Raw genomic sequence first — 22,515 nt, 5'->3', positions numbered from 1 at the left:
CCATTAGTGATGTTGCCATGATGTGTCCACACACACGCTCGGTGCATTAAGCCTCCCTGCTGTCCCCTGTTGCGCTTCACTGGGGCCGGGGGATATGTGCACTGACGCAAGCTCCAGTCTCTCTTGGGCAGCCATGCAGGTAAATAAACCGGTGATTGTGTGCTGAGGGAGGACGTCACGTGTGCAGATGGAGAAGCCTGTTTATTACCGATCGGCTAGCCGTGCTAATCATGCTCTATGTCCTGACTCTCGGCCTCAAGATGAGTTCTGGATCAATCTTTAATACGGTGACTGAAATACAAATGCAAGAAAATTGTCCTCCGACCGGCATCATTCAGTTGTATTTAATTGCATCCATACGTGTGCTCGGCAGCCGGTCATTGATTTCAATATAGGAGATGATGAAAATAGTCTTTCACCTTAATTACTGATCAATTTAAAGAAATTGAAACTCTCCTGTTATTTAATATGTAACCACGTCTCTACTGTCCGCCTGTGCTGTGGATGACTTATTGTTACGTCATGCCATCCAGTAAGTCTGTGGCTCCGTTACCTCTGTTGTGTTGGATCGACCTCAGTGTAACATGAATAATTTGTCAGTGCTTGTTAATGTCCGGAGAATCTTTGTGGCTTCTCAGCGGACAGTTTGGTCGCTTTGTAGTTGCCCCCGAACTGTGAACAACTCAGCGACATGTGTTTTTATACATTGCTTATTTGTGAAATGTTGGTGTTTGACTCAGGGATGAAATATGTCCATGTCTGAAATGTGTGTAAATAAATTATGTGTCATCACCGTGACTGTTGAGAGTTCCTTCAGCTCCTTTTGATCCATTTAGAGCCAATCCAACCTTTTTTTTAGTTTTTTTTAGTTTTTAACATTCATTCCTTGCGTATTAGGCGCATATATGGCTGTGATAACACTCCTTCTTCTCTGTTAAGGAAGGTTAAGGTGGGCACACACACACACACACACACACACACACACACACACACGTCGGGGTTCCCATTAAGACAATAGCTGTCATTTCCAACAATGCACCAATTAGAGTGTATCCTGCTCTTACAAAGTGCTTCGTTGGGGGCTCATTTCCTCCCGTTCTTGAATCCAAATCTTTGTCACCTCAGATGAAAAGCACTTGTAACATCACAAGGCCTATCCGCTATTATCCCTCTTTACTATTATTCATCTGCATCTTCCCTCAGGGCGACAAGAGGAGAGGTCTGATGCAATTCAATCCTAATCAGACACTGTTTGCCTGTTTTTTTTGGATTGGCTGTTGTGTTCTCTCACGGCGTGAAAGGCTCGGCGCCTCAGGCACAGCTGACTGTGTCGGGGGGCCCCCATGAGGGACCCTATGGCTGCTCCATGGGGAGGAGTTCCTAATCCAGGATTATTCTCCCAGACCCGCAGCCAGCTGGATTAGGAGATAGTCGGTGGAAAAGGGCACCGTCAGCGCTCTTTCCTCAGCAGCTCAGTGGATTAGAGCCGAGCTGCCTGCGAGGTGTAGAGACCGAGAGGCACAGAGAGCCTGTGCCGGTCCCCTCACAGCTACACAGCAGCACCATACATGGAGATGGAAAAAAGGGGATGGTTGAGTGCACACTCATACACGGTGAAGAGTTGATTTTTCCGTTCTTGACTTGGGGCGTTCAAATATGGTGTCAGGAGATAATGGCTGGCTTCACGGCTGGATGGTGCTAAACTAAATTGAGGAAAAGGACATTTAAATGAAAAACTGCATTCACACATTTGTAGCTATTTCAAGTCATTGAAACCCATATCTCACGGCCCCCCGCGTGCAAGGCCCCGCACAAGTCCAACAGACAACAGCTTCCATACAGCTGCAACCTGCCATCCCTCATTAGAGAGATTATCTACATTACAGTCTGTGTGGGTGTGCATTTGTACATTATACTGTGTGTGTGTGTGTGTGTGTTGTGTGTTGTGTGTGAGCGCACTGGTGAGAGAGAAAACAGCAACTGGTTGCATTTGTATATCTTGTGTTCATTGTGGTCTGTGTGTGAAACCGAGTGCAGAGCAGAGCAACATCAGATACCCCAGCTAGTTTCTCCAGCCAATAATCAGCTCCTATTGATTGTGAAGTAGTCAATGAGGGTAGAGACTCAATGTGCCCTCAAAGCTGCTGCGGACGGATCGATCACGGCCCGCTGCTGAGCCCTTTGTGTGACCGGCATACTGGAATGTGCTCAGCGGTGTTTGCTTTCCCCGATAAGAACAAAAGAAGAACATTTTTTTTGTCCTTTGTTTGTCCGTTTTCTGCAAGATGCTGCAGGGCTATGACATGTGATCTTTTCTCTTGTTATTCACAAATTCAAAAGCAAACAAATGTATGTGTTCATCCAAGAGAGCGAGATGCGTGCAACCACATTACCTCCCCATCAAAACCACATCCTATCAACTTAATGCAGAGAAAGAGGCCATATTGAAATTGCCAGGTGCCTAATTTGGTCTTTGTTGCACATAATTGAAACCACTCATCCCTCCCCCCACTGAAGGAGAGAGAGAGAGAGAGAGAGAGAGGGAGAGAGATAATTGCCTTATAAGGCAGTAGGCTGTTATGAATGTGACGTCTCATTCCCAGCAGCGTGCTGGCAGATGATACGGTAAAGCCCACATCTCAAATCCATCTGAAGAAAGCTGGCTCTCGCAGGCTTTGGTTTGATAGCTCCAGCTGTCTCGTTTAGGACTGCATGTGTGTGTGCATGTGTGTACATTTATATATGTGTGTGCTTGGTAGGGGTGGTGGTGTATGTGTGTGTTTTCAAGGGGGGTGGGGGGGCGTTATGTATGAGTTGAGTGCATGTGTAGCGTGTTATTGACTCCTGAATTACTCCTCTGCAGGGGGATTTTTGTTGGAATTTTGTGTGTGTGTGTGTGTGTGTGTGTGTGTGTGTGTGTGTGAGAGTGTGTGAGTGTGGCGGCAGGCAGGAGAACATGGATGATGAATAGAAAGGTGTGTAAGTTTGAATGTGTGTGCGTGTGATGCTGAGTCAGGTGGGTGATTTACAGTGTAAGCATTGCAGTGCAGGTGGTGGCGGTGCGCACACACACACACACACACACACACACACACACACACACACACACACTATGTGTAACATAATTTTTTCTCTTCCTCTTTTGTTTTTCCGCTGACACTCCATCTCCTCTCTCCTCTGTTTCTCTTCAACGTCCTCTGATCCGGTCTTTCTTTCCCTCCATGCTTTTCCCTTCCTCCCCCTTCTTGTTGCATCCTTCTGTGTTGCTCCTCTCCATCACTATCCCTCGCCGTCTCCCTGCACCTCAGTGTACCCCTCCCCCAACCAGACAGCAGGGCTGGTTGTACGTACGTGTGTGTGCATGTGTGTGTGTGCGTGCATGTGTGTGTGTGTGCGTGTGTGTGTGTGTGTGTGTGTGTGCGCTCCCAGCTGGGGGCAGCAGTAGGGAGGGATGTTCTTTGGGGAAATGGAGGACGCTACGCAGTCTGCTCCTCTTGGAAAACTGTCAGTGTATCATCTCTCCTTCTCTCTATCCTTTGTCAACTTCTTCTCTTTTTTCAAACATATCTCTGTTTTACTGTATCTGATTTCTCAACCTGCTAAAAAAAATATTTCACCCCTCCTCCCCTCTCTCTATCTTCCCTCTCTGCCTTCTCCTGTTCTCTCCGTCTCTCTCCACATTGATGTGCCAGGATTTCTTTTTTTTTTTTCACTGTTGCTGGTGCCCTCTCAGCATGCGCCGCCGTCCCCCACAGAGAGGGTTTTCTCCTGTCACTACACACTCCTCACAGGGTATCCTCTCGCTACCAACAGTCTCCATTTATCTCAGTTCTCCTTTTTTTTTTATCTCCCCTTCTCGCTTTTTTTGTGCCGCAAGCTCCTTTCAATTATCTTCCCCTACCTACTCGGCGGTCGCTGGGAGACAGCTTTTCTGTGCAAATATTTGCTCTTCATGAATATGCCATCATTAAGCACCCTGCATAGGTGTGGGCGCAGCACCGACGAAATGTTAATTGTGGCTCGGCGAGGCCCTCTCATGCATTCCTCCCCTTGCAGGAATCTGGCAGGAGCTCAGACAGGGAACAGACGTCTGGGTCAGGGCAGGCTCAGGCAGAGAGAGTGTAGGAGAGCCTGAGAGGGAGAGGAAGAGAGGAGGAGGGAGAGCGAGGAGACGGCAAGGAACTTGAGGAGTGGGAATAAGGGAAGACAGGAAGACACTAACTTCTAAAACATCCATTTGCACCACCAGGTTCAGGCCTCCAGGTCTAATGTGAACCACAGGGGGGGGTTCGACTTCCGGAGGAGCGACTTTGTACCTCTTGAACGCACTCCCCGACCACCTGAAGGCACATCAGACATTCACTTAAAGAAATCCTGAAACATTTCTTTATAAATGATCACAGTATTTCTCAGTTACTAAAAGTCCAACCACTTATTGTCATCCCACGGCTTTAGATTTTGCCTTTTCCCTGTTGTTTTACCTGCTTTCGATTACTGTGGCTTTACTCTTCTATTTCCCCTTTGAGATTTGCATCTAATGAAACATGTGTTATTTATAAAATGCATTATTGCTATTGTTATTAAGGGGCAGAAGAAAACTGAGAGTGCATATGCCCGAGGGAGTTCAGTTGTCAATTGTAGTACAACTGGATGAGGACCAAGAGGGCCGGCATGAAAAGAGGGATTAGAGTCCGTTTCAACGTGGAGCTGGTATCTGTTGCAAGATCGCCTTAATATGGTGAACAGCAACAGCTTTGTTTAAGGCGAGGAATGCAGCCGGTTCAGCTAAATTAGAGGCAGCCATTTCCGTTGGCACGAGGGCTTGGCTACGTTGGCAGAGCTCCTCGATGGGGAGACCATGGACACTGTGATATGGAGTGAAGCAGTTAAGGGAGCCCAAATTTTTTTGGGTGATTTCATTGATTGAGGAGATACTCGTCAGCAAAATCCACAGAGCAAAGGCTCTAACGTGGGTTTCCAGACTTCCTGACTACAGGTGAGACGGTACGAATGATGATGTAGGATCTGCATTGCACGTGGAGCAGCGGACCAGTGGAGGAGGCACTCCGCTCATTTATGTTGAGTTAAAGTACCAATACAACCATGTCAAAGTACATTATTATCAGAACCCGACCAACAGGAAGGAAGACGGCTTGGCTTGTAGATGCAGGACAGACTGGGGTGTAGCTTGTGTGGACAGAAGGAACTGGTTCTGTATTCTCTCTCTCTCTTTTCCGTGTGAGAACATGTGTGCAGCTGCAGACAGACGGGCTGCGGTCGCAGGGCTTACGGCTGACATGATTGTATTTGGTCACACTGGGCCAACGTGACCGAGGCTAGTTTGATATGACTCGGGTCGTGTCTGTCTTCGCTGTCATCTCATCTCACGCCTTTACTTTTGTACATTGAGGGGAGATGGAGCGGGGAAGATGCTCCTCCACATTTTTCCTCCAGGCCTACGCTGAAAAGCGACTGACGTGGATTGTTGACATGTTTGTTTGGGTGGAAACCTTTCATTCTTTTCTTTGCCACTCACTCCGTCTTCAACCCTTTCTGTGGGGACCCCTCTTTTCTCTGTCGCTGTCGTCGACAATCGTGAAACTGTCGTGTTCTGGCTGCGCCGGTGTGTGTGGATGCCTCGTTATCCTCCGTTTCATCCTTTTGCTTCAACCCTAAAACATCTCTTCCTCAGCTCTGTTCGGTTTTTCTTTCCACAGGTGAATTCTCCTACACCCTCCCTCCTTTGTCTTTCGTCTACCCCCCTCCCCCCTCCATCCCTGCCTGCTGCTTTCCCAGAGAAGTCAACCTGTTATCGGCAGGGTCTATGAATAGCACAGGGCTGTAGCTGCGACCCACTCACCTCCCTGACATAGCTCATGTCTTATGCATCGCTCCTGCATGTAGAATCTCTCAGGCGCTTTTTCTGCTGTTACTCGGCTGTAGTTCTGCACCTCATTCTCAAAAAATACTGCACAATATAACGTATTTAATAATGCTTTGAACACATCTCTCAGTTAATCAATAGCTGACAGTTTATCATAGAGTCTGTTTGTGTCTCAGGTGACGTGCATCATCTTCCTGCTGCTCTGGAGCTGAAGAAGATGAGAAAATGTGTGAAACTGCTAATAAATGATTGCACTCATTTGCATTCTGCACACATTGTCTCCCACTTTTCCTGCACCAGTGTGAACTGTACATTCATCTAAAGATTGCAGCTCAGCAGTCAGATGCAGCACAGAGATAAGCGTCCGCTGCAGTCGATGCCATCATTCTTCCTACGTTGCTCCTGGAAATTCAGTTATGGCAAGATGCTTATTTCCCAAACACTGAAACCTGTTTACAATGCAGTGAGCTGCGGCATCATCCTCCCAGTGTTTCTCCTCTATGCCACAGCTCCAATAATACACCAGGGACAAGGAGCTTAGCAGTGACAGCCCCAAATCCCTCTTTCCACAGCACTGATTTCTGGATTAAGGAGGGGAGATTTCCACACCTCTGAATTGTATTGTGTTACGGGGCTCACGCATCTTTTCATGCATCTTTTCTTCTGCGGTGTGCATCGAAATGGGAGCATTTCCTTATTTACACAGATTTAGAGCGATTCTGGATGGGGCATGGGAGGCTGTAACATGGAGGAGGTTTGAGGCAGGGAGAAGGTGGAGAATGAGAGTGATTATTGTGGTAAAAAAAAAACCTTTATGGAGGGATTTTGCAGCTTCATAATAAACAGAGCACCTAAACAGAGTGCTTATGCATATTTTGGTTCCTGAAAAGCATGTTCACTCCAAGCGTCTTAATTCAAGCTATGCTTCAAGTCTGGACTCCTAGTGCTCCCATTACTTTGACAGATTTGGATGCCACAAAAAGGTTGGAGGAATATTTTCATTCCAGCGTGATTCCTCCTCCTCCACTTCTCGGCCACTCCTTTTTTCCCTCTCCCTCGCTCCCGTCCTCCAGGACCCTCCTCACGTCCTTCGTCATTTTTCCCTCATTCCATTACCCAACATTGTTTTGACTTTCCAGGTTCTGCATTCCTCCGCGCGGCATACCGACCTGCCTGCCGGACCGCCGGAAGAATTCCTGGCCTGTGATTATCCACTCATATTTCATTGACACACACACACACACACACACGGGGGACAATAAATTAATGGGATAGGCTGTACTCTTTTATTACCTCTGAAGAAAGCTTTATTGTTTCTTGTTGCAAGGGGTTGAATTGATTTACTGACACATTCCAAAATGTCCAAATGCCATTGATTTGCTTCTGAGTGATCAATCTGTGGAGATTTGTGTTATTTTTATTAGATGCTGTATGCCAAGCAGAGCACGTTTGTATGTGTGTGTGTGTGTGTGTGTGTGTGTGTGTGTGTGTGTGTGTGTGTGTGTGTGTGTCGCTGTAATTTTCTTCTTTGTGTGCCAAATTAAACACAGCTTTATTGCGTGTTTATTTTACATTTACCGAGAAATTAACTTCTGAAGAGCAAATTAATTAGGAGCTGGAAATTATGAGAATATAAATCAATCAAACTGAAACGTCCCTCGTGATGCAGCTGCAGATACTGTATGCACGTGCAGTCGTAATTATGGCAAAACACACATTTTGTCGGGGCAAAAACTGTAATTTTTGCCTGAATGAATAAACAGATTAAACCAGTTTATGTATCTAGACCAGACACATCAGTGCGTGCACACACACACACACACACACACACACACACATACACACATACACACACACACACATACAGCCTACCAGTCGGCAGTGGGTGTTAATTGTGTTGGGCCTCAGGGCAAAAATAACATTGCACCAAAGACAGACAGACAGAATGTGTTGTGTCTTTCAGCAGCCTACGCCTTTCTATCATGTTACAGTTATAAAACATGCCGTATCTCCTTCATTAATGTTAAACTGACTACTCATTATATATTACATTCAATATATTCAAAGATATTTATACACTCCTTTTGTCAAATCCTTCTCTTATTTACAGCCTACGTCCCCCAGTGAATCCCAACAGACAGTGTTTTCATGCCTATATGACTGTTAATTGCTAATTAGGCTGGTGTAGCAACAGACCCCTGTGTGAGGTGACGGCACTGTGTCGGTGTACACAGAATAATTACAATGAAAGGTGTCGTAGGAGCGTGTCAACATCTGCTCCATGCGTGTCTGTAGGAAAAGAAAGAGGGGCTCTCACAAATGCGGCAGGTTGCACAGTGGTATTTGTTCACGGGTCATTTGCTGCAGTGCAGTTGATACAAAGGTTTTAAAGCTACAGCTGAGAGGATATTTAATTTGTATGAACCTTTTCATACAAAAACTACCTTTTTTTCTTCCTTTACATAGAAGCTTGTACAATAACTACCTGTATTATCTAACATGAACTGCACTTTCAGGTCTTTAAAGGTCATGGAGAAACATTCAAATGTAAATGAACTTTTTTTGCGAGAGGAATCCCTGAACTAATGCAGTGTTTTGGAAAAACCAATGACCCCATTTTCATACGCACACATCCTCCAGTATGTCAGCAGTATCAGTATCACAGTATCAGGTTTGGTATCAATATATCTAAAAATAAAAAGAGTACAGTACATACTGTTTCTCATTCCAGAGACACCTTTACTTTTGTGTGTGTGTGTGTGTGTGTGTGTGTGTGTGTGTGTGTGTGTGTGTGTGTGTGTGTGTGTGTGTGTGTGTGTGTGTGTCTGTGTCTGTGTCTGTGTGAGACAATATGTGACAATCAGGAATTTTGTAAAACTACGTGTCCCTCAAGCAACCAGTAAAACAGGATTTAAAGGTTACAAACAATAAAGATATCCTCATGAAATAATTGTGACACACACACACACACACACACACACACACACACACATCCCCTCTTGTTCGTCTCTTTACTCGCTGCCTGTGTAAAAAGCATGTGTCTGTGTGTTTGAGGTTTGGGACTGTGTCTGTGGGTAGAACTATTCTGAAAACACATGTTGGTCTAATGGATTTAATATGGCTGTAAATTACAGTCAACAGAGTGCTGGAGCATCAGTACCACTCACATGGAAATGAGCGCTACTTGAGTGCCCTTTAACGCTGTATTCAAAGCTTTATCAGTGGCGTGTGTGTGTGTATGCGAGAGTGTGCAGCATCTTCATTTCCACGCCTCTTCCAACGAACTGAGTTGAGTGTGTTTGTGGTCAGTCATGTGTTTGGTTATTCTTTTTTCTGTCATGTTTTTAAGACGATTTCTTTTTCATGCTTTGTTTCATACAGCTTGCATGGATTTCTTGTCAGTCTATGATTCATTTCATGCTTCATTTGAATGGATTGTCTAATTATTCAGACAACTGCTCAACAAAAAGAGTAGCTTGTAAAGGCTCCAGCTTTGAATTTGAGCTGCAGTTTGTCAGCATTGCCCTTTATTTCTCAACTCAGAGCCTACAACAACTGTTTTTTTGTGAATAATGCAATAAGCAGCTGAAGTTATGTGAGTTAGAAATTATTTGTCAAACAGTCATTCTCCTGTGCGTTGCTGTGATGCATGAGCGGATATGTGTTTGCATACATGCATAGGTGTGTGTGCACGTGAGAATATGTACATGAGCATTTAAACTGTTGATCGCGTGAATGGTGGCAGCATGCGGGCAGATTTTAACCTGCGCCTCTGCCTCATTAGGCCTGCCTCCGTTGCCATGGTTGTCTATTAGAGCAGTGGAGATTAAAGACTAATTTACATGTGAAAGAGGAAAGTGGTTAGAGGGAGAGGGAGAGAGAGAGAGAGAGAGAGAGAGAGAGAGAGAGAGAGAGAGAGAGAGAGAGAGAGAGAGAGAGAGAGAGAGAGAGAGAGAGAGAGAGAGAGAGAGAGATTACACTCTACTCACTTTAGTGTATTTTGGAGAAGAGGGTCAGATAGGGCACAGGCAAATGTTTGCAGAAGCTTTGACTAAACGTATATATCTACGTGTGTTATCGACTTGGGTTCTGCTCTGCAGTACATCATATTACATGCAATTTTAACGCATCTTCTAGAATTCAATCTAGCACCTAGTGTGCCTTAACAAACATTTATGATTGGATGCCCTTGTGGCTTGTGGTTTGAGACACACACACACACACACACACACACACACACACACACACACACACACACACACACACACAAACACACACCATGTAATCACAACCTTTGTTGCATGTGAACCATCTTGTTTCCTGTCTATCTCTAGAGTCAAAAAATGTCCAAAATGTCCCCAAAAAAACTTTTAAAAAAGCATTTAAAATCATTTATGTTAATTGCATTCATGCAAATATACAATGTCAAAAATCCTTTCCTTTATATCTAAAGTTGTAGATCTTCCTCATATTAATATATATTGTGTGTGCGCTGCTCATGTCAGTGTGAGACAGGTGGAAGTTTTGCATACTGCATGTAGGCCAACATCTGGGATCCTGTCACACCTGATCCTCTAAGGAAGAATGAGAAATAAGGAGAGAAGTGAAAAAACACTGAGGCGACGCTGAGAGGAAAGGAAATGCTGTAACACGTAGTCATTGTGGAGCTTGTTGTTCAGAGACCTGCAAGGTGGACTTGATGACTCCGAGCATGTAATTATTGAGGTTGTTCATGGGAGGCATGAGTCACCTCCTTCTCTCTCTCTTTCTCTTTAATGTTCATTGAGAACCGAAGCAGGAAAGGCAAAGTGGAGCACTCTGTTTCACTCTGACTCACTGCACCGCAGTGGCTTTGACCAAAACAAGCCACAGGATCAACCAGTCAGACTGTGAACTTACGCTGCAGCGCTGAACCGTGAACCTGCTGTTGCTCAGCGCAAGGCAGCAAATCCACAACAGACCAATTAGCCAAACGAAGTCTGATGTTTTACGAAAACGAAAGAGTCACAAAACAACACAGAGAGTCTGATCTGTGCCGTGCATCGCCTTCACATTATCTGTCCACACAGGCGGTGTATGAAAATCACAATAGCCTCTCCCAACAGAGAGTCTGCTTGCCATATTTTAAATTCCTAATAAGCCAAGTCTGTGGGCTACAAGCAGCAACAGACAGCAAGGAGAGAATCTTCTCTATGAATATTAATGTGTAGTGCAGGGGGGGAGGTTGAGGGGCAGGGAGGGTGGGGAACCAAAGCCTCCTCCAAATCCTTCGCAGATAAACTGAGAGGGGAAGAGAGATGATTACATGCATGGTTTTTCACAGGGCTCCCCCAAATCTCATTTTCTGTAGTGCATTTTAATGGGATCCTCGCGCACACCTCAGCCGGCTAAGTCTCTCTGGATGCTGCCGTTAAAGAGGGGGGCGATAAATTCCCCGGCCCCCGTGAATTTTTCATGCGGCTCCACGAGGGGCGAGCCATGGCGTAGGGTTTTGTCACGGCTCTTACGCGAGCAAAAACCGGGGCCTTGTCGACCTTTTTGTCTTTTGTAAATGCGCCAGTATGTATCACTGTCATTTAAATGCAGCCCCAGACAATGGAGAGCTGCGAGAGATGGATGAGACGTGGCGATGAAACGGGAATCAAAGTCATTCTCGTGCTGCAGATGATGGAAGAGGTCACCACATACGGGCCCCTGGAGGGAAAAAGACTTGGACACGTGTGTGACATGAAAACATGGCGGATAATGAGTTTATATGAAGAAGAATTGGACACATTCGATAATGTTCTTCAGTTTTTGGATGCTTTACAGCTTAACATCCCAGTATTTACAAAAACAGCCAGGATGGACCTTTACTCCCCATGAACTCATGTCACATGCAATGATTTCACGTTTTGAGATCGGAGACTCAGACATTGATCTCCGTCCTCTCTCTGTCTCCGTCTCGTGTTTAGTGCTGATAGCCATCAGGGTGACCGGAGCACACACGAGGGACTGTTTAATCACACACTCTTTCTCCACGTGTCCATCAATAATCCCACTGATGCAATCATTCATGTGGCCGTTTCAATCAATACCTTCAAGAGAAGTGCAGTCAAACTCCGGGTCATACGACTGAGGCTTAGCGTCAGTTTAATGGCGTCGTTACTGCGGCTGTTTTTACTATCCGGAGTTCACCAGACATTTACTATCAATCTGTTGGTTAAATGGGCCGTTCAGTAGACTTTATGTAGCAACTGCACTTTCTGTTGGAGGGGGAATCAGTTATTTTAAATGTGTTTTAAGATGGCAGAAAACATTATGTGTTTGTAATAACTTAGAGAACAGAAAGCAGGAACAGACTTTATTCCATGAGCAGACATTCTGAGAACAACTTTTATTTAAGTTAAAGGTGATTCGAATATCAATTTTAAAACATGCCAGTTGCCTTTGATTCTTCATGTCAGTTGGCTTAAATTAACTGATGACTGCGAGCCAGTTTCATATTCTCAAACATTCAGTATATTTCACTGCTGTGTTTTTGCATCCCTCCGTTCCAGTCGCTATCCTTTCTTTTAGTTTCCTACCTTTTCTAATCTCATTCCCAGAGGCGCACCTTCCCTTTTATGCTCTTAACAGCATCATTTGTCTGAAGTAGCTCCCCTCCAGAAAAAAGCAGCCACATTAAGGGACTTCAGGGACACATCTACAGAGCGGTTATTGTCTCAAGGAAGCAGTTTGACTGAGATGTTGACACTTGGCCGGAGCATGTGTGGAAATAATTATAATGTGTGTAGAATCCTTCTGTTTCCTCACAGCTGTATGAAGCATCCATTGGTTTTTGGATCGGAGGCCTTTGATTGTCACAGAGGACTGCAGAAAATGAGCAGACTTGTGTATGTGGCGCAAAACAGCCTTGTTCTTCTCTTCAGCTTCAAAACATGTGCTCATAGCTCGTAAAGTGTGTGTGCTGAGCTGAGCTGGTATAAACAACACGATCTGGCAGTTCTGAAGAAATATGAGAGAGCAGATGACAAGTATGATAAAGAGGATGGTGTGTGTGTGTGTGTGTGTGTGTGTGTGTGTGTGTGTGTGTGTGTGTGTGTGTGTGTAGTGGAGAGCAAGTGGTTGTGTTTGCACTTGTATGCTTGATAACCAGAAAGATTGTTGTGTGTGCAGGGATAAGATGTGGTCTAGTGCCCGTCTGGGGGTCCAAACAATGCATGAAGCCATTTTTTCCCCCATGGTCTGCTTGGTTGTGTCTCTGTAGCTGTGTTGTTTTTGAAAGTGTTGCTGTCCTCTTTCACCACCAGCTACAACAGGAAGCTTGTCTCGCTCTTTGCGTTACTTTGACTCTGTGTATTTTTGTCTCAACCAGCTATTGAATGTTAATGAAAGAATTTTTTTTAGTCTCAAGTCTTTGTGAGCTGTGTCCATGTCCGTGTGGATGCATGTCTGCCTGCATGTGTGACAAGTCAGATTCAGTGGGAAGATAGAAAGGTGTGAGTGTGAGCTCAGCTACTGTGCTCACTCTCAAGCTCAAAAGTGTTAGATTAACATCACACATCCCATCACTCTTTCATCCACTGCTCTGACTCAACCCAGGAAACACAAGTGTGTGTGTGTGTGTGTGTGTGTGTGCTAGGGAAGAGCCCATGAAACCATGATCTCTTCCATAATTCACTTTTAGCCACAGCACCAGTGAGTGTCTGTGTGTGGCTTTGTGTGCGTGCATACACACTCAGTGCATGTGTGCAGTTTTTGCAAAGGTGTGAAAAGGGACACAATACTGCCTATAAAATAACACTTAAGTTCTTCATCCGCCACTGTGGTGTGTGTGTGTGTGTGTGTGTGTGTGTGTGTGTGTATTTTTGTTTGTTTGTGTATATACTTGGAGGAGGGGGAGGTGTTTTTTTCCTGTGTATTGTCCGTGTGCAGAAATGCTTTGTTTCCACTCCCACAGATCAATAAAAACATGAATAAGAGGCTCATCGGGTTTGATCTGACCGTGTTCACACTGAGAGAACTGGATCACACTGACAGCTTGTTAGTCATCCGGTCTTCTCAGCCTGCACGAACACAAAAGAGGCTCTTTGAAAACGAGCCCCTGCCACGACCCAAGGAGTTTGGCGAGAGCTTCGCCCCGACGAGGGCTCTCCAACTTGGGACACAAGGAAGACAACCTTCCCTTTGTCAGTGTGGGAGCGTGGGTAAAACTGAACAGTCACAAACTGTTACTTCAGCTGTCACCATATCTGGATGTGAAGTGTTACTCCCTTATTTCCCACCCACAGCATCCACATCCTTTCATACCCGAAGGCTATCGGCTACGCTGCTGGTGGTGGTGGCGGCGGGAATGATTAAGCAGGATTTGCTGTTGATCCTCAACCCTCTCCTCCTCCTCCTCCTCCTCCTCCTCCTCCTCCAGCAAAGCCAGGTTCGCAGCACTTCAGAGAGTGGTGAGTCATTGAGGGATTGCCAGCCGTGTCAGAGATAAAGACGATGGAGGAGGCGCTGATTGACAGAATGGAAAGTGTAAACACAGAGGAACTCCGGACGTTTTGTCTTTTGACATCTGTCTCTTTTCTCCCTGTGGTTTTGTCTTTGTTGGTGGAGATTCATTTCAATTGTCATCCTCTCATTCCTTCCTGCAAACCCCTCCACTCTGAACAACAACAAAAAAAACAGCATTCCTCAGTGTAACCATTCCTGTCTTCTCTGCCCAGTAGGAAACTGCTGTCCAATCCATAAGTCATGATAACAACCGCCTTCCTCCTTCCCTCCCACACACACACACACACACACACACACACACACACACACACTGTAACACAGGCAGTGGAAAACCTCATCCTCGCTCAGAGCATGATGTCAGACGTCTGCTGGCTGACAGGTCTTGCCATGGGAAAAACATGCATAAGTGTGTTTAAGTGTGTGTGTGTGCACACACCACAGGGAGCTTGCAGGCACATCAGCGTACTGGTCCCACATGTGTGTAAGCTCACACTAAATACACATCCACGGCGGTAAATGATCTGCACATACAAGAAAGCCCATTAAGAAAAAAACCCTAATTTCAAAATGATGCTGTGGATTTATTCGTTGGTTTCAGAAGGTAAATCTCACTGTGTGCGGCCAAAACATGTGCCATAATGATTGTAAGACATTTTGCATTCACCTCCATAAATGGCAAGAATGATTAAACATTTATTTTTATAATGTAGTTCAAAAAAATCCATCCATTTATTTTGCCAGAACTCCAGTTCAATTTGGCCTGCCATCCTTTAGGCCGCTCTATGAAATGCCCACTCTCCCCGTATGGCCTGCGTTATTGATTTGCCATTATGTTGTATGGGGAGAAAATCCATGGCTCTCCCTTTAAATAACCATCACATGAGGACAAGAGAGATATATCATGGAGAAACCATATCGAATTGGAACACATGGGACGCGCGGCGTAAGCGCGGCAATCTTCTCTGTGTGTCTTCTGCCTGACAAAGACGAAGCTGCTGAATTATCTTAAGCTTTGCTGAATCAGGCGTTTGGTAGAGACCCTGATCTGTGTGTGGCGTCTGTTGTGAGGGATTCCTCTTCACATAGAGGATCCGGTGATAAATCTGCATGTATTCATATCACTCAGTAAGCATTTTGGTCTACTTCTAAACGGGGGCTAAATTAAAGCGTGAAAGTTCATTCCTGACCTTGGAAATAGTAGGAATCTAAACTTAAAGTGCACTTCATATCTTTTTTCAGAGGTCAGATGTCAGGTCAGAGTTTTTCACAATACTGACCTGCCCACATGTACATTGAAAGAGTTATTGGTCTCTCCATACTGGCTGTGAAGAGATCTGCTCCTAATGTGATTTCAATGTAAGAGATGGGGGTCTACAGTCCTCGTTCCATACAAAAAGGCATTTGGAAATTCAGCCAAATCTAATAAAAGGCTTCAGCAGTCTGACTTAGTCAAATGAAATGGGCTTCTTCCAAAATGAACAATACTCTCTCTTTGTGTTTGTGGAAACACCGTCTGGGGGAAAAAAAATTGGGAATTTAGCTCTAAAAAGACTTTAATTTTGGAATCACCTTGATTTGACCTTCAGACTGTGGTAGCTTCACATTAGCTTTGGCTAAAATTAAGAATACATTTTTGCACAGAACGAGGACTGTGGCTTTTGTCAGGAAGGGATCTCTCTGGGGTCAGTATGGAGAGGAGGAACAATTACAGCAACTAACTGTTCTTTCAATGTACATCAGCGCACGTGAGTACAAAAACTGTGAACTATATCCTAACAACTCTGTTAAAACCGTCACTTTTCACCCGAAGGTATCCCAGTTTTAAACTAGAAGCATGGATGTGTTTCTGACCAGATCAACGCTCACCTGGTGTTGATGGGTAAACGCTTGTATTTCCTAATTGTCAACTTTTCATAAACAAAGAAAAAACAACTTTGGGTTTAGTCAGACAATCATGCACTTTTGAGTTTGTCTAATTGGCTTTTTTATTTTTTATGTAAACAAACCCAGCTGACAAAGAAACATTAAAGCCCCTGAGTATGTCTCTTAAGTCAACTTAAGTATGTCTCTATAACATTAAATATTAATGACTAAATGTGCCACAATCGCATCTGCTTCATCAGGACTGTGTGGGTGAGGTTTAATCAGATTTCACTGACATCGGAAAACAACCGTAAGCAAACCAAATGTTGTTAAATCCTGATTGGTGCACGGACATACCTGATGTCACCTTTTTCCACTTGAGCCAAATCAGCGAGAAGAGCACAGATTCAACAGCAAAGACAGAAATCTCTCGTGAGAAATAACCAAAACTGTTTCAACTTTGGCAGAAAACTGTGTGTTCGTGTCGGACACGATCTCTCACAAGCCGACTGAGAAAATAGGGGGCCTTTAAATCCTTCAACTGAAACAGAAAGTGTTCATGTGTCGATGTTTGTGTGATCTTATATCATGTGTTTCCATCACTCAGAATCTCTAACATTAAGGGGACAATACAGGACATGCAGCAGACAAAGGGCTGTCTGTGCTGTTGTGTTCAGGAAGAGGCTTGTTTGGCTCTGATGTGGCGAGCTGCAGTACCTGTGACACACACACCGAGTTCCTGTGTTGAGTGTATGATGTCTGGTGCACGTGGCGGGGTGATGAGTGACACACACACACACACACACACTGCCAGCTCTGCCTACATGACAGACTTGCCGTCGGCCATCAGTGAGAGGTTATACAGTCGTCACAGCTTATTGTCTGAGAAGTTTTATTTTTGAATGCCTGAGACAGAGAAAGAGAAAAACGACAAAGATAGAATAAGAACATGAGCTAGAAAACAATAGATAATATTGAGCTGCAAAGTCTTTGTTTACATTGTGCTGTGGATGGCAGTTTCTGAGTGGTTGTCACCTTTTTTTTTGTTGCAGAAAATGGCAGATGCTCCACGGCAGCTCGATTATCTCTCTAAATTTAATACAAATCTTAAATCCCTGTTGGGCTCTTTGCTCAAGTAAAGAAAAGCTTGCTTTATCTCTCGGCTCCTCCTCTGAAGCTCCTTCTCTTTGCTCTCCACGCAGCCAATCAAAACCCAAAAGTGAATTATGATAAAAAAAAGAAGAAGAAGCAGTGGGGCGAACGCCTGCGTGGCTGAATTTCCATATAGATAGACGTGCACATTAAACTTGTCTATCTGCAAGCTCACTGTCCATTCTTCCTCTTATTACATTTTGATGGGAGATGGCCATTTCATCTACATCATCAACTTCCAACAGCCCCTTCATCCCTCCCAGCTCTCCCTCTGTGCCGTCTTTCTATCTGCCCTGGACACTTGATTGGCTCTGAACCAGTGTTGACCCCGTAAAGAGGAACCTGCGCCTGGTTTTCCTGCCACGGTTTGTTGTGTTCATTTGTAATCTTGAGGTTGTTATTGCTCAATCTGGCCTCCTCTTCCCCCTGTACAGGCTACAGTTCATGATTCCTCAGTGGTGAGAGGAAAAAAGGGGAAGTAGAAGAAGGAGGAGGGGAAAAAAAAGAAAAAGCTCCTCATCATGGTGCTTCCAGGCTTACATGTAAATTAAAACGCAATTAAAAACAGGCAAATAAGCTGTTCCCGGGAGATGGGGAAGGGAAGAGGGAGGGGAGCAAAGCGGGGAAAGGGCTCTCAGGATAAGGGCCTGCGTCACTCATCATTAGCATGGCATTAGACTGAGGGGAGCTAAATCTGAACACTGGGTCACGGGCACATTGAGAGGAGCTGTGTGTGCTACTGCGAAGGTCTCCAACCACACCATCCCAAGCAGAGGGAATCATTCCTGCACAAAAAAATCCACACAATTATTCAGTGGATTATTCAGCTATTGTTCTCCGAGGCGTACCATTGTGTGCTCACTATTGTGCTTCATGCACAAGCTCACTATTGTGATTTCTTGCACAAAGCTGCGGAGTATCTATCATTGATGGCAGTGAGTAAATCATTTCAATGTACAGTAGCACTGTGTTGCTCGGCGGTCAAACATCCAGGCTGTCCTCCTCGCCTCCATCGCGCTGCAGCTCAATACAGTATCGACAATTCAGCCGCATTCTGCCAGAATTCCACTGCACCACCTCTTTCCTCCTCCCCTGGCCTCGGCCCTACACCACCCCCCTGTAAGCCTGGTGCTCTGCGTCTAGGCCCCCCTTCCTCCTCTCCCCTCTCTCACAGGCTCCCTGCACCCCCCACCAACTGCTCAGGCTCCTGGGTATGTGGGGGATCAATGGGGGAAGCGTATGGTGGTGGTGGTGGTGGAGGTGGTGGGGGTGAACCCCACACGACGGCAGCCTTGCAGGCAAAACAGGCGGTAGGGTGCAGAGGGGAAGAGGAAGGAGGGAGAGGAGAGCCCACCCTGGCAGAGGAGCACCCCTCTCTGCAGACCTGTCGCCTCGGTGCAACAATGGCCGTGACAATGACACTGGAGGAGGAATTTCCGCTGTACCCCCCCCCCCCCCCACCCCCGCCCCCCCGCCTCTCACCACCACTCCACACACACACCTCCCCACCCCATCTTCATAGTGCATTAAAATCTGCAGCGCCAAGATGAATGGCTTCCTAATAGCTTTCATTTGTTACAATTATCATAATTAAACATATGTCAGGGGCAGACAAAGGGAACGGGAGATTTCTGTGTTAGCACCTGAAGCAGAGGGGGAGGCAGGCGCTGGAGAGAGAGAGATAGCTTTTTGTTACAGCATAATTAGCCTGAATAGACTTGTATATTGGAATCATACAGCATATTTACAGTAGCTAATTAAAGAGCTTCCATTTCAGGAAATCAGTGAGTTTTTTTGTTTTGTTTTCAGCAACAGCGTGAACCTCGTTCTTGTGTCTTCTGGCCATTTGTGTACATGTTTCATCTGGATGTCCTTGCTGTTTGATAGTGGAGCTTAATGACCGCCTGCTGAGCGCCGTGAGAATGGCTGTAGGGCCCTCTTAACATTTTTGTAAACCCCCCCTCCTTCTCCTTCTCCTCTTCTAAACCCTGTCCTTGCATTCTGTCCCTTAAACCAATCAGCTCTTTTCTTCCTCGTCGCTGTGGAGGACTGAATCGGACGCTTGGCTATGGCCCACGCAGTTCTTTCTTTCTGTCTCCTTTTTGTGCATCTCATCCCTCTTTCCACCACACCTTTTTTTCTTTTCCCCTTGCCCTCTGCATCAATCACACTTTCCCAGCTCCCCCTCGTTCCCTCCTCCTTTCCCCTCATCTCTCCATTCCCTCAGTTGGCACTCCTGGCACCGTGGGTGGCGGGTGCCAAGGAGGGGAGGCCTCCTGGCTTCCCCATGAGCCACCATTTTGTGGATCGCTTCTCGGGCGAGCCAGCTGTGTGCATGCAGAGTGTGTGTGAAGGGCAGAAAGAGGGAGAGTGAAGAAAGAAATTGGTGTTGCAATGAGAGAAAAAAAAAGGTCACAAGGCTGAGCTGCCTGTGCTTCCTGCTGAGACCGGACCAGAGATCAGGACTTAACCTGACCCTGGCCCTCCTACATTTACACCCACATAAATATCCTCCACAAACATTCTTTCATGCACTCTCAATAATCCTGTTTCCACACCTTGACTGTGTAGAAATCTCTCTCAAGTCTGTCAGGCAGCCTCCTTTAAACTCACAGAAAAAGTTGCAGTAGTTAAAGTAACTATATTTCCTGCTTTCACGCCTCAAAGAAATATATTTTCTCTCTCCGGTGTGTAATCATATAAAGCACTGGCACACAGGAGAACCGCCTTGTTGTTGTTGAAATGAAATGACGCCATAGGTTGTTTGAGAAGAGTCCCTTCAAACAGGAGATAAAAAACAGACCGGCTGACCCTGAGTTTATCCTCCATGTTTTAGATAACAGCTCATTTGACCTTGACGGGGCGGCAGCAAGGACAAAATAAACGTTGAAAGGTTTCTGCAAAAGCACTCAGCGTTTGAAAAAATAAAGAAGGTCTACAAATTTGAATTCCAGAAAGTGTGAGACAAGGACGGTTCTGAAAGGTTACAGAACTTTTACAAAGTAGGCTGCATGTCAGGCTTTGGTGTTCATTCAGGGGCATTTTCACATCGCAGACAAGTGCATGAAAATGGGAAGAAATGCACCAGGAGCGTCTCTGCGCTGTTAAATGTGGGATCGAGCAGTTTTCACAGCTCTTTCACAACCAAATGACTTGATCTGCACGGCTCCGTTTTGATTAAATACGCGTTAATTTCATTTTTTAATGCGTCTTTTTATTTGCCTGCAGAGTTTCCTTATAGCTGTCGGCAATCGAAACTCTCCGGAGAAAAACCGGCTGATTTGAACCAGCGACTTTTATCAGCATCTTGAATGTAAAAAGTCGCAGGTGTGGGGGGGGGGGGGGGGGGGCATGAACTCACCTGAGCGCATTCCTGAGAGGGCGCGCAGACCACGAGACCAAATGTTCACATTTATAAAGACGAAGATAAGATTGTATAGTGGAGACACATCTCAGCGCCTCAAATGATGTGATAACTTCCAGTGATTGCCGAGGGGCTCCGGCCAGTAATTATCTCACACACCAATTTCAGAGAGACGAAAAATTATATTTTAAAAGAGCGAACGAATGATTTCTAATTCCTCAAACCTTCATACTTGATGTGCAACCTGTTTAATTAAGAAAACTCCCCCCGTCGTTGGTGACGCTGTTTGACTTCAGAGGATCACCACATGATTGAAGCCCACTCTGATGAAGGATGTTGATTTTTTTTGTTTTTGGGAAGTATTACCAAATATATTTGTATCATATCGAGCTGTGATCAGACCACAGGCAGACTGAGTCAGAGCGTTTTTTTCTAAATGGTGATCTCTCGCCTTGACGCAGACTCCAGGCGTCACCCCCGTCACTATACAAACACAAGATGATACATAATTAGTATTTTGGGTACCTGGTGAGTAAACAGAGCTGACAGTGAACACCTCCAACTCTTAAATATGCTCTATGAAGCTCTCACACCTCTGCGCTTTTGAATATGCATTTCGATTCGATAAGATCTATTCAAAGACAAAATAATGTTTGAGGAAACGACAGCTCCTTGGTGCCATTTTTTTTTTATCAAGAGCCCGCTTGTTTGTCACAAACTTAAATTCTCTCTCTCTGTGTGTGTCTCTCCCTCTCTCTCCCTCTCTCTCCCCCTCTCTCTCTCCTTTCATGCTGTTGCTAGGGAAGCAGGGCGTATGCGCTCCCTGGCCGCGGCTGAAGGGCACAGGAAAAAAACAGGAATAGGGCGAAAATAGCAGTTTTAATCGAGCGTGTTGGCGGCAGGCAGAGGCTTGACCCCCTCCTGCACACGGTTCAAGACGAAAACTCGGGAATGAAAGAGTGTAAAATGCGATATTTCGGCGCTTTTTGTCCATTGCCTTATATGGCAGGGCAGAGATATATCGTGCCTGTATTTAATAGGCTGGCCGCTGCCGCTCTGCTTACAGGCTTCATTTTAACCCTTGTGGTGCTGAATTTTTTTTAGAGCACGAAAGGAATCGGGTTTTTAGCTTGTTTAATTCCCCTTTGGCGCTATAAATGCGTCACACTTAAACGAATTGCAGCACTTTGGTGACAATCATGAGCACAAATCCCAACTTACGCACAACAAACAGGTATTTGACGCACCGGAGGCGCGTTTCTCTCATGTTTCCAATTAAGACCCCCATAAATCCGGCGACTTAATGCGGATGACATTTACAGCACAGAGTACATGCTCACTGGTGATGTGGTTTATGCTTTTGGATTTAAATTGTCAGGATGCAGGTAGACAGATAGATGGACTACTACAGCCAATAAACAGGCGGCGATGCTGACTTTAAGGGGAAAACAAGCTGAGCGCTCCGGCAGTGAAGGAGTTCACCATTAGAAAGTTGCCACAGGTAGGCTGAAGGCTGCACAGCAACCCTCTGCTGTGTGTCAAATTAATGGCAGTTCAGCCCAGAGGACATGGCACTGGTTTGACGACCAGAGTGTGTGTGTGTGTGTGTGTGTGTGTGTGTGTGTGTGAGTGACCTATATTTGCAGCGCTGTTAGCAGATCGAACTGCAAGCCTCCGTCTGCACATCCACAACTGTGCTGCTTTAAGGGGCAATGGGAAATAAAAGGGGAACTTGCCTTTCATCAGCGCCTCAGCCTCA

The sequence above is a fragment of the Enoplosus armatus genome, chromosome 17 (assembly GCF_043641665.1).
Source record: "Enoplosus armatus isolate fEnoArm2 chromosome 17, fEnoArm2.hap1, whole genome shotgun sequence".
NCBI lineage: Eukaryota > Metazoa > Chordata > Actinopteri > Centrarchiformes > Enoplosidae > Enoplosus > Enoplosus armatus.
This window is presented reverse-complemented; position numbering follows the sequence as displayed.